Genomic DNA, 13769 nt, shown 5'->3' with positions numbered 1-13769 from the left:
CTTCCATCCGAGTAAATAAATTAATCCATCGTCAAATTCACCAATGAGTATTAACAACACGCAATTCCGGCTTCACATCAAGAATTCAAGTCAGGAACAGACGCAGCGTCTGCTGCGCCTATTCCAAAGGATGCAGCTCTGCTGCGCCTGTTCCGGGTTGAATTCTGTCCCTGAACTCCGTTTTTGCCTTGACTTAGTTTAATTAGCTCGCGTATAATTAAGTATTAATCGTATTATCACCTTCTGATCTTTTCGTAATTTTATTCCTTTATTCGTTTTTTTCCAAATTATCCGTTTTAAAGGTATTTTCGACATAAATCACCTAATCCAATGTAATTATTGTAATTCTTTTATTGTGATTTTCTTTTATTGTATTTATCATTATTTCTTGTATCATTTGAATGTTCTCACATGTAATTGAGCATTAAATCCTACTTCGACCTTAATTATATGCTAAATTGATTGTTCACCGACTTAGTATTAATTCTCACATGCTAGGATTAAAACTTAGATGTTGCATTGCATGCATACAATCGACGATATATCGAGTACGAATAACTTCCCTAATCATTAGTAGAGGCCGCTATCGAGGCGGGCGGGATTAGGTGTTCGATCAAAAGAGCTTCCTAATACGTACCCTCACCCCTTACTCCGGATCTCCGTGAACACCCGTGTTCATTCCCCGTGGGCCCCCCGCTGTCCACAGTTTGGCGACTCTGCTGGGGATAATACACTTACGTGTAGCTAAGGGTGAAACTTGAACAAGGTTAGGGAATAGTTTGTACAAGACAATTGTCGGTTCTCATAACTCGGTCTTCCTAGACCGTTTTATTCGGCCTTCCTAGGCCCAACCCAACCTATTCGACCAATCGTCCCGTCTAAACGGTCCTAATTCCTATTTGGGCCTAAGGATGGATAGCGATTGACGTCATCCATACCATGATGCTTACTCTTGTTTGTGTCAAGGGCCTTCACTACTTGAGGAAATGGACTAGGAATCGGCCTTACTCTTGTTTGGTACGAGCCTCTCCACAGACTTCGGGTTTGATGGTTCGGTATGGCAACCCACCCTTTAAACCAAAACCCTCTTAAATGCACTCAGCATCCCGTTATAATGCTTGTATAAATGCTTGTACATTATATGATCACCATTTCCTAAACAAAACCATGACGATTTTTCAAAAATTAAAACCCCTTTTCTTAATCAAAATTTCGAAATAGGCCATTTGATTAGCGCAAAATCAAGTCGAAACTCTGTCCGTTTGTCAAGTCAAAATTCGGGCCACAAGCCCATTTCAAAACCTCACTTCGAGTCCACTCCTACAACTACACTATAGTTGACTAGGATACACATTTTCAAAATCTTTGTCTTTCTTCAAAACTCACTCAACACAAGTGGCACACACCCACTTCACGAGTCAAAACATTTCTTCTTTTAGCAAGCGTGTTAGAATGGTCGATCGTGTTTTGACTCGTCATCGATCTCTTATCCAGTTTTCAAGATGCCTGGATCCAGCGAAACAAACCTCAACCAACTTCAAGATGGTAATGATCGAATCCTAGCCGCGCTAGCCCGTATCCAAGATACCCAATACCAAGTCCATGATCGCCTTGAGATCATCGAGGGCCGGATCTATGCCGTAGAGGGAAGGTTGCCTCCCCATGAAAGTGAAGTAATAGGTGACTCCGAGAATGAATCCCGGGATGAAAATCCTCTCATGGGGATGACTGTAGCTGAGAAAAGACTCCAATACTTAGAGGAGCAATTGATGTACCTTAAGGGGGATGACATTTATAGAGAGAATAACCGCAAGTACGAAGCCGTCGATGCCAAATTACCAACCAACTTCAATATGACGGATATCCCTAAATTCAAGGGTCATGAGAACCCTTTGAACCACATCCTTGCTTTCAAGGATTACATGTCTATCAAAGGCATCAAACCCGAGATGTTCTTAAGGATCTTTCCTTCAGCTCTTGACACTATCCCAAAGCAATGGTTCTACTCTCTAGATCATAAGAAGGTCGCTACTTGGGAAGATGCTGCAATCGAGTTTTCTAAACAATATGCGGATAATGCCGAGGTCCAAGTTAACATGCGCACTCTAGAGGTTCTTACCCAAAATGACAAAGAAGGATTCACCGACTTCCTAAGTAGATGGAGGAAGACTAGTACCCAACTAGTTGAACGGCCGGATGAGGCTACCCTTGTGGAGAAGTTCGTGGATAATCTCAAACCCATTTATGCCAACCATTTGAGATACCAAAACATCAAAAGTTTCAAGGACTTAACCGTACTAGGGACAAGGATCGAAGATGACATCCGTAAAGGACTCTCGTCCAAAACAGTAGGTCGAGGATATCAAGGCTCAACAAGCCGTTCATACGGCTCTACTAGCAAGACAGATGAAGTTAACCTTCTCGAGCCATCCAAGAAAACTACCTCACCAAGGAAATTCACAAATCTTGGGGACACTTACGCCAACGCTCTAAAAAGGCTAATGAAGCAAGGCAAACTCCAACCCATTGGACCTACTCCCGAACCCGAAAGGAAATCCAAGTTCTGGGATGAGAACTCATACTGTGAATACCATAGGGGCAAGAGACATGACACAGAAAAGTGCTACAAGTTGAAAAATGTGCTTCAAGACATGATTGAAGATGGTCGATTGCCAATACCGCCGGGAGGTACACCCAACAACACTCAAAATCCTCTTGGAGTTCTAGTGATCACAAGTGATGAATCTACCTTAGATTGTTCATACCTCATTTCTCCAATCGAAAATGAAATCTATGCAATCGAAAATGAAGGTTTCTACTCTACCATCTCCTCTACTATTTCCGACTTCATCACATGGGCAAGGAGGGTGGATAAGCAAGTTTGGGAATTAGAAAATGTGGCGACAACTGCTCGTGATCCCAACGCGACACCTAAAGAGCATGTGCCACTAGTCTTCTCTCAAAATGCTACTATGCAAAAAATAGTCGCTGTGGTAGATAAATTAGTCGACCAAATCATACGACTAGAAAATGAAATCATGAGAATGAGAAGACTAGCTACAATCAATGGAGTTTGGGCCGACGATGATGAGGACGAGTATCTCATTGAGAACTCCCTAGTCAAAGAAATAGTCCAAAATGGCGAAGATCAAGATGTGGACCACCTAACTCGTTCGGGTCGCCCATATCAAAGCACTACTCAAAATGGTCCAACCAACGTTGTCACACCAAATGATAACGAAGATGACTCCACTGATCATTTGCTCAAGCAATTACAGAAGACAAAGGTCGATCTTCGGTCACGGCAATTAGTAGCAAGCTCGTTCCCACATTGCCAAGCTTTACTGCAAGCCTTGGCCAAGCTAAATGTAGCACATAACTCGACACCCGAATATGTAGTCATCTTGGTCTTCCAAGAATCACCGAAGCTAAGTAATCCTATTACTTTCTCAGACGAAGATCTACCGCCTTTCGGCGCTAGTCACAACTTGGCTCTCTACATCACTGTCATTTGTCTAAAGAAAAATGTGCCAATGACCTTGGTAGATGATGGCTCTGCGGTCAACGTCATACCCCTCAAAACAGCATAGAAACTAGGCATGAAAGAGTCGGATTGGACCCCTACCAATCAAGGTGTTCGCGCATATGATGGTACATGACGAAAGGTTGCAGGACTCATTAATCTAACCATAGCCACAGGACCAATTGAGCGAAAGGTTAACTTCCAAATAGTGGACATCGAAGCTTCCTTCAACATACTTCTAGGAAGACCTTGGATTCACGCTTCCAAAGCAGTGACATCCACCCTTCATCAAAAGATCAAGATTCCACTAAATGGCAAAGTAGTGATGATCACTTCGTCACCCATCAAAGCAATAATCGAAAAGAAGTCAAATAATCAAGTCCTCGCAGATCCAGTATATGAGCTTGGGGGCTTCCAAAGCATAAGCGTCATAGAAAGTGAACTGGCACCCTTGTACTACGACCCCTACTCGAACTTGGTGGTCAACCACATACTCAAAACCCAGGGATACTTCCCTGGAATGCCTTTGAACCCTATCCGCAGAAATACCTTCGCACCATATAAGGAAGGCAACTCAAAAAGAATACCACTTGGGCTAGGGTACAAACCCACTAAAGAGGAGGTTCTCAAGATGCTTGCTCAAGTTCAGAACCGTAAGTACACAGGAGTCCAAATGCGACCCTATCTCCCCACCTTAAATGGGTACTTTGTTAAGGAGGGAAGCCTGGAACTCTTTCACGGATTTCCTGAGCCTTGGCATTATCTCGAGAGGAAGCTAGCCGGAATCGAGATCTTTCACGATTGCTACTTCATTCCTCCAGAAACGGTTCCTACCGTCAAAACCCGTCAAGCACCTTGCTTAGACGAACAAGCTGTTAGCTTGTTGTTCGGAGAAGATCGATTTATTAAAGCCGCACAGGATGAGATCATTACCATGATACTTCAAGATGACCACTTCAACCCTACCACGTTAATCACAGAAACAAGCACAAATCAGCAGAAAGGATGGAGAAAATCGATCAAGTTGACCAACAATCAAGGAAGACTCTTCAAGCTCACCATTGGAGAAGGAGAGATGTTCAAAGGAGAACCAGAAGACGATGAGTTCGAGTCGGAGTCGGAGTCAGAGTCGGAGTCTAGAAGTCACTAGAAAATCTCCTCCTGTCGTCATCCCCGTCCCCTTCGTTTCTCCTAGTTTAGCCTCGAGTAGTCACAGTAGTTCGGGAAATGCCTCAACCACTGTCCCTTTGCCGCCATTGACCATGGATCAGTTGGCTTCTTTGTTTCAACTTTACTCAAACTTTAATATGAATAAATCAGGTTCTGCTTACTCTTTGTGTTATCTTGAGTGCAATTCTTTTTACGATGATACTGAGGATGACCAAGACCCAGACTCGATCGAAATACCTCCCTACGTAGCCAAATAAATACTACAGGAAGAGGAAGGGGGACCAGTAATAGAGGAAACCGAACCCATCAATGTAGGAACCGAACTAGAACCCCAAGAACTTAGGATAGGTACTACCTTGAGCTCTACCGAAAGGGCCGACTTCATAGACCTTCTAAACGAGTTCAAAGATGTTTTCGCTTGGTCCTACAAAGACATGTCAGGAATCAACAGGGATATCGCCGAGCATAGGATTCCGATAAAGCCACGTTTCAAACCTGTGAAACAGAAGCTTCGCCGAATGAGAACGGAATGGGCTCTCAAGATTAAGGAAGAAGTTGATAAGCAATTCAAGGCCGGGTTCATCAAAGTTTACGAATATTCTGACTGGGTAGCCAACATACTACCTGTACCCAAAAAGGATTGGAGAATCCGTGTTTGTGTTGATTTTAGGGATCTAAACAAAGCAAGTCCTAAAGATGATTTCCCTCTACCACACATCGACATACTGGTGGACAATACTGCAGACCACGCATTACAGTCCTTCATGGATGGATACGCGGGTTATAATCAAATCAAAATGGCCATGGAAGATATGCATAAGACCGCCTTTGTCACTCAATGGGGAACCTACTGCTATACAGTGATGCCGTTTGGATTGATCAACGCCGGAGCTACATATCAACGCACCGCAACTACACTCTTACATGATATGATGGACAAAGAAGTTGAGGTATACGTAGACGACATGATCGTCAAATCCAAGGATAGATAGGGGCATATTGCGAACCTTCGCAAATTTTTCGCAAGACTACGAAAGTACAACATGAGGCTCAATCCTCAGAAGTGCACATTCGGGGTAACGTCTGGCAAACTCCTGGGATACGTCGTTAGTCAAAGAGGTATAGAAATAGACCCTTCCAAGATCAAGGCTCTGATCGAAATGCCGCAACCACAAACAGAAAAAGAAGTCAGAGGATTCCTGGGAAAAGTGCAATATATAAGTCGATTCATATCGAAACTTATAATGATTTGTGAGCCTATCTTCAGAAAGCTCAAGAAGACAGACCACACCATGTGGGATGATGATTGTCAAAAGGCATTTGACAAAATAAAGGAGATATTGGTCAAACCTCCAGTGCTCATGCCACCTCAACAAGATCAACCTCTTGGTTTATATCTCACGGTAACCGAAACTGCCATGGGTGCCATGTGACACGGCTATCGCGTACCTGTCAAAAATAACCAACTGGCTCTAACTAATATAGCTAGGGAAGTCGGGTCGAATCCACAGAGAGTTAGGAAAATGTCAGCTAAATCTAAGTTCGTCAAGTAACCAAATTGGGGGTTTATAAAATGTGATTTCTAAACTAAAGAGAACAAGGGGAAGAGAAATAAAGGAAGGAATTAAACAGATAAAGAAGAACAGCTAAGACGATCGGTTCACCATAATCATCCGGTCAAGTAATCTAGGTCCCAGGTCAATGCAGTACGGTCTAAGGGGTAGCGAACGTCACCTTTCGGTCCTTAATTCACCCTAAAGTGTAAACAGCTTAACTTTCGTCCTCACTGCAATACTCTATTGTTCGCTACTAGTCTACCTTTTCCAACCTTTCGGTCCAGGTCAAGGATCACTAAGAATTAAGGGTCTAATTGCGTCGACTCAATTAGGCAATTACAATTAATTGTAGCATTTAACCAACAAAGACAGTACCAGCATTAACCTAGTAAATCGATTACTCTCCCTTCACATTATAGATCCCCTATAGTCTTATCATAGGGAATTAGTTACTCATAATCATCGAATCAACAATAGCAACAAATTGATAATCAAAACTAGACATAATGATAGAACTAAAGGATTAAATAAAGCGATTACGATAACAATAAAGGGAAGGAAGAATTCCAGCAATGATTAAGAATTAAGAGATCAAAAAGAGTGATAGTACCGATCGTATCTCAAATCCGAGTAAAAGAAGCAAAAATCCCAAGAACAGTGGCAAGAACTAGAGTAAAAAACAACGTGAGAGCCGAAGCGATGAGTAACGTAGTTACTCTTTCAGTCTTATACTAGAATTCATTCTAAAACCTAATCTATGGACTAATTACAAAAGCCCATAAGTAATTTAGGCGGAAATTGACTAAAGCACAAGAAATCATTCGATCGAGTAGAAGTAATCTACTCGATCGAGCAGATCATCACCAAACCACTCGATCGAGGGGTAATAAGCCACTCGATCGAGCATCCCTTGCATAAACTCCTCGATTAGCTCCTTAAACTGGTCGATCGACCAGTCTTGAGTACATAAAGCATTCGATCGAATAGTGAACCACTCGATCGAGCTATATAGGCACGTTAGGACTTGAATTGCTTCCCGAACTCAGCTCACGCGTCTTCCAAGTGTTAGATTTCCAAGCTCCGGCTCCTTATTTTCCATGAATGCATACAATTGGGACAATTAAGGCTCGATTTAGCTCCCCTTCGGTCAATTCCTGTAAAATACAAATAACGGACCAAAGTAGAATATTCGGGGGTATTTGTAGCCAGATGCTACATAAAAAGCACAGAAATGCGTGTAAAAATGAGGTGAAAACCTTATATAAAAGACACGCATCAAATCTCCCCAAACCAAACATTTGCTTTTCCCCAAGCAAATATGAATGCAACTAAGGGTGAACAATGGAACGGGACCAACGCATCAGCTACAAATCATCCACTAGAACCAATTTAATGCGATAACATGACAAAGTGGCAGTGAAAAGTGCAAACGAGTTAAATTAATGTTTCAAACTTACTGAACCGTCGACCTTGCAAGACTCAAAAGATATCGGACTCACACGGGTCGCTCGTCACTCAAAATCAGGCACAAGGTGAGTATATATGTGAAAGATAGGAAGAAATCAGACACTCACCTAACTCGACCTATAAGAACATGCATGCAGTTAACATGAATAAAGTCTCTACAACCGTACATATGCATTCCAACCATACTAATGACCAAGACACGTGCCGAGGACTTACATTTGGGTCAGTGAGGTAATGGGTAAGAAGGGGCTAAAATGAACTTGGATATGTGGGGTTAATAGCCAGGCTAGCAACAACGGATCCAAATATAAACTGCATCCCAACTTCGTACTCATAACATCAAGATAAAACGGTGCAAAATTATGCACTAAACTCACAAAACACCAAAAATCGTCAACTCCCCATAAAATATAGATAAGGCATGGGAGTGTGAATCATTATACAATTCTCATTCTTTTTCATATGTAACTAGTTTTGGAGCCCGTGAAAATCACGGGATCATTAATAATTGATTGTGTTTAAGTGTTTAATTTGTGAATAACTTATATGGAGTAGTCCCCCTCTCAATCATTTGTTTAATTTTAATTAAAAAACCACTCACAAATAATTTAAAAAAAAGTAAATAAATAAACACGACTGGGGGACCTTACCTACCAATTTTTTGAATAAAGTTGGAAATTCATTCTCCTGCAATATTAATATAAACACAAAAAAGTAACTAATAAGATTCTAATTAATTCAAAACATAATAAAAATAAAAAGCGAAATAATTAATTTAGTTCTTTAGCTATACCTTACCTACCAATTTTTTGAATAAAGTTGGAAATTCATTCTCCTGCAATATTAATACAAACACAAAAAAATAATAACAAATTAATACAAAACATAAGAAAAATGAAAAATGAAACAATTAGTTTACTTTTCTATGTATACTTTAGGTGCTATTTTTTGAATAAAATTGAAAATTAGGGTGAATATAATAGTTATATATATGAAAAATTCTATTACAAATTCTCTCAAAATTTTATGAATGAAAGAAAAATAAAAAAAAATATGGTACATAAATACGGAGTATATATAGTAATGATAAAGGGAAAGTTAAAAGGTCATTTCATTAAATAAAGGAAATAATGGTTATTAAATAAATAAGGTAAATAAATAAAAAAAATTATGAGAGGAGATCAATGGTTTACAATATTTTTTTTTTTTTTGTGTTTATCCCTTATATTTTTTTAACTTTTTTTACCTTATATTTTTTAATTTTCTTAAATTAGTAATCCATATCACTTTTTTTTACCATGTCACATTAAAAGTTGTCACATCACAATTAAACTTGCAATGTCACATTTTTTTGTTAGCCTTTTAATAAGATTTTATAGATAGAAACTATTATAGGTTTTATAGGTTTTATAGCCATTATACAACCATAAAATCCAATATTTTAATTTTATTTTTAATTTATTTTGTGGTATTATTTAATTAAATAATTGATTGCCGAGAAACTCAAGAGGTGAATTAAATAGGAAAGAATGTTAATGAAAATTATTGGTGTTAACTGTTAAGTAATATAAAGAGTTTTAATCAATTTATTAACATATTATATTATAAAAATTGATTAAATAGAAAAAAATTTTAATTAATTTGGTGGGTGTTAAATATTATGAAGAGTTTTAATCAATTTATTTCCGTGTTTAATTAAAAAAAATGAATTAAATAGGAAAAAATGTTAATAAAAATGGTGGGTGGTAAGTAATATGAAGAGTTTTAATTAATAAGTTTTAATTAATTTATTAACATATTTTATTATAAAAATTTCAATTTTAATTATAAATTATAAATTTTATTAACATGTTTTAATGTTTTATCACAAAATTTCAATTAAAATGTCAATATTAACTATAAATTATGAAATTTTGATGTAATTTCTAAGGTTTACATAAATTTGGGAAAACAATATATTTAATATACAAAAATCATTTAAGAATATAGATAATATCTTTTAATATTATAGATAAGTGAACTAAATTAATTTATAGATAAATGAATTAAATTAATGTCATGTAATAATAAATTAATGTCGGTTAACAAAATGAGCGGAAAAAGGGGGATTGTCGTTGTCGGTAGGAACAGTGATGATAAGAGACGGGGTAATTGGGTATGAATGTGTATGTGGCATTTGGGTTATGGGGCTGAGGTGGACTTCAAATGTCTGCGTGGCTTTTTTTATCCTACGTGGCATTGTCTACGTGGACTTAATTGAACATTTTAGGGTAGCCTTTTAATAGTATTTATAGATTTTTCCTTCTTTTTCTTCTTCTTTTCTTTTTCGCGTTTCTCGCTTTTCATTCTTTTTTTTTTCTTTTTTTTTTTCTTCATCATTTTTCTCAACAATTCGACATTTTCCTTCTTTCTTTCTTTCCCTTCAATTCTTCCACCATCTTCTGAAATCAGATGAAATAACCATATTGCAATAAAACATTCCAAGAACTACTCATTACTAGCTCAGCTAGGGTAGGAAGTATTATAGAAAGTAGTTGATATGACAAAAAGGGCAATTTGGCTATGTGAGGCTCATGGGTAGAATGAAATAAAGGGGACTGTCTCTCCTAACACGCGTCACCATCCACAGACCGAATACATACAGGTATTAAGAAGACTAGACTCATGCTTATGCAAATTGATGTTACATGTCTTAAAGAGAGTACTACTCACATCCTAAATGAAACCGGTCATGAATGTCACCAGTTTAATAAGCTCTAACCTCAGAATGTAATGTAGCTTGCCGACATAATAAATCAAGTCTATTCGTTCAGATAAGAGAGAAACAAAAACTCGTAGATTATGCACATAATCACGCCAACTAAATGTCAAGAAAATGCAGGGCTCAAGTAAGGGTTCAAAGTAGCGTCAATGTTCAAACGTTCCGACCCAAAATTAAACCTGAAATTTGAAAATTTTTGAATTTTATATGATTTTTTTTTTTTGAAGTAAAACAAACAACAATGCATGCGGAAATAATAAATATGGAAGCAGAAATGCAAGAAAACATGCAGACACAGATATGGATGCATACATCCCCAAACCAAACCGTACAATGCCCTCATTGTACCAAAAATAGGGAAAGAAATGCAAACTGAAAGGAAAAAGGGGAAGTGGAGTCGGAAAACTTACAAAACGTCGTAAGGAGGGACCTCCCCAAACCGACCATGAACATGGGAGGTCAATGAAAGTCAAGCAGTAGCTCCATAGACGTAAATCAACAGCTGGGAGTCAAAACCACTCGACCGAGCTCTTGGAACAGCTCGATCGAGTGAACCAGTGCACAGGAAGGGTTCGATCGAGTGAAAAACCACTCGATCGAGTAGGCATGAGTTTGGATCTAGTCGATCGAGGACATTATCACTCGATCGAGTGAAAGCTGCCTCAGAAAGTGCTCGATCGAGCACAATATCATTCGATCGAGTACTTTGACCTGCAGCACACGCAATAAAAGCAAGGAAATGCATAGGAAGTTCATAAAACAGCGTCTAAAGTTCAACGTAAAGCTAAAGAAAAATAAATAGTCCAACAAAAGTACAATAAAACAATCCGGGCTGCCTCCCGGAGAGCGCTGGTTTAAGAGGTCCCGCACGACCTTTCTGGCATCAATTAACTGGTGCGTCGAGCTCGTCGAAGCGCAAGACTTCAACGCGATTGTCTGCTTCAGTCGCCTCGTGGTAATGCTTCACATATTGGCCATTCACCTTGAATCTACGCCCCTCGGAATCTTGAAGCTCCACGGATCCAAATTTGGTAACAGCTGTCACCGTATAAGGACCACTCCATCTGGACTTCAGCTTGCCAGGAAATAGTCTCAACCGGGCATTAAACAGCAGCACCTTTTGCCCAACATGGAATTCCCGAGGTAGGATTCTCTTGTCATGCCATCTCTTCGTCTTTTATTTGTAAATCCGCGAGCTGTCATAGGCATTAAGCCTAAACTCTTCCAATTCATCTAGCTGCAAAAGACGATTCTGACCACACAACTTAGGATCATAATTAAGCTCACGAATTGCCCACCAGGCCTTACATTCCAATTCAACAGGTAAGTGACACGATTTCCCATAAACTAGCCTATAAGGTGATGCACCAATTGGTGTCTTAAAGGCAGTTCTATAAGCCCATAATGTGTCATCTAGCTTAAGACTCCAGTCCTTCCGTGATTTAGAAACTACCTTAGACAAGATCTCTTTCAACTCGCGATTAGAGACCTCTACCTAACCACTAGTTTGGGGATGATACCCCAAACCACGCCGGTGTTGGACACCAACTCTAGACAGTATGGAAGTTAGTTTCTTTTCTTTGAAATGCATCCCCCCATCACTAATGACGACCCTAGGGACACCAAAACGGGGGAATATGATCTTTTTAAACATCTTTATCACGGTCTTAGCATCACAATAGGGTGAAGCAATTGCCTCAACCCATTTTGACACATAGTCTACAGCTACTAAGATGTACCTATTACCTTTACTGGATGGGAACGGTCCTTGGAAATCAATGCCCCAGACATCGAAAACCTCAACCTCTAGGATGCCGTTTTGTGGCATCTCATGTCTCTTTGAAATGTTCCCTGATCGTTGGCAAGCGTCGTAAGTGAAACAAAAGACTTAGCGTCAACAAACAAAGAAGGCCAAAAACCAGGACATGAAGTACCTTAGCCACGGTGACGCGATGGACCGTGGTGACCACCATATGAAGAGGAGTGACAGCCTTCCAGGACTATTTTGGTCTCCCACTGCGGAATACACCGTCTGTGCAGAGACCGTCTCGCACATTCCTTAAACAAGTAAGGATCATCCTGATATCTTGCTTAGCGTTATACGTAAAACGCTTCTTCTGGCGATGAGAAAGGTCGCGGCAGCTTGCCACCGACAACGGTTAGCTATATCTGCATACCAAGGTTCTTGGTTAACAATAGACGATATAACAGCAATCAAAGTATCGTCAGGAAAAGAATCATCAATGGGTAGAGAATCTTCCCCATCTTGTCGCATCGATCGCGACAAGTGATCGCTTCTACAACGTTCTCGGCTCCTTTCTTATCCTTGATCTGCAAATCAAACTCCTGAAGAAGGAGTATCCATCTCAGTAGCCGTGGTTTGGCCTCCTTTTAGCAAGGAGATGCCTCAAAGCTGCATGGTCGGAAAAAACGGTGACTTCGACCCAACTAAATAAGTACGAAACTTCTCTAAGGCATAAACTACGGCTAACGGCTCCTTCTCGTGGTAGTGTACTTCACTTGAGCCTCATCCGAGTTCGGCTCGCATAGTAGATAGCATTCAAGGCTTTGTCTTTCCTCTGACCAAGCACCGCTCCTAGTGCATAGTCACTCGCATCACACATGATCTCAAACGGCAAGTCCCGGTTGGGAGGTTGTATGATCGGCGCGAGAGACTAAAGCCGCTTTAACCGTTAAAAGCGAGAAAGACAAGCATCGATAAACACAAAAGGGGCATCCTTAAGCAGCAACAGTGTAAGTAGTTTAGCAATTTTGGAGAAATCCTTGATAAACCGGCGATAAAAGCCGGCGTGACCAAGGAAGCTCCTCACCCCCTTAACATTAACAGGAGGTGGTAATTCTTTGAATCACTTCCACCTTTGCTTTATCAACTTCTATTCCCTATCAGAAACTAAGTGCCCTAAGACAACTCCCTCGTTGACTATAAAGTGGCACTTCTCCCGATTCAAAGCCACGAGATTAACCTCAATACAAATACTGCAACACACCTTCTCAAGGTTAGACAGACAAATCGGAAAAATCACTTCCATATACACTGAAATCGTCCATAAAAACTTCCATGATAGACTCAATATACTCTGAAAATATCCCCATCATACACCTTTGGAAGGTGGAAGGGGAATTGCACAAACCAAAAGGCATTCTGCGATACGCGAAAACGCCCTTAGGACAGGTAAAAGTAGTCTTAGCCTGATCATCTGGGTGGATAGGGATCTGGAAGAACCCTGAATACCCGTCTAAATAACAGAAAAATTTATGAGAAGCTAACCTT

The 13769-nt window shown here is 39.8% G+C and overlaps 1 pseudogene; it reads right to left on the bottom strand.

The window, feature by feature from the left end:
* LOC141641132 (uncharacterized) overlaps nucleotides 1-13769 on the bottom strand; it is a 225159-nt pseudogene that overhangs the window by 50256 nt on the left and 161134 nt on the right.

This window comes from Silene latifolia, chromosome 2 (assembly GCF_048544455.1).
Source record: "Silene latifolia isolate original U9 population chromosome 2, ASM4854445v1, whole genome shotgun sequence".
NCBI lineage: Eukaryota > Viridiplantae > Streptophyta > Magnoliopsida > Caryophyllales > Caryophyllaceae > Silene > Silene latifolia.
This window is presented reverse-complemented; position numbering and strand designations above follow the sequence as displayed.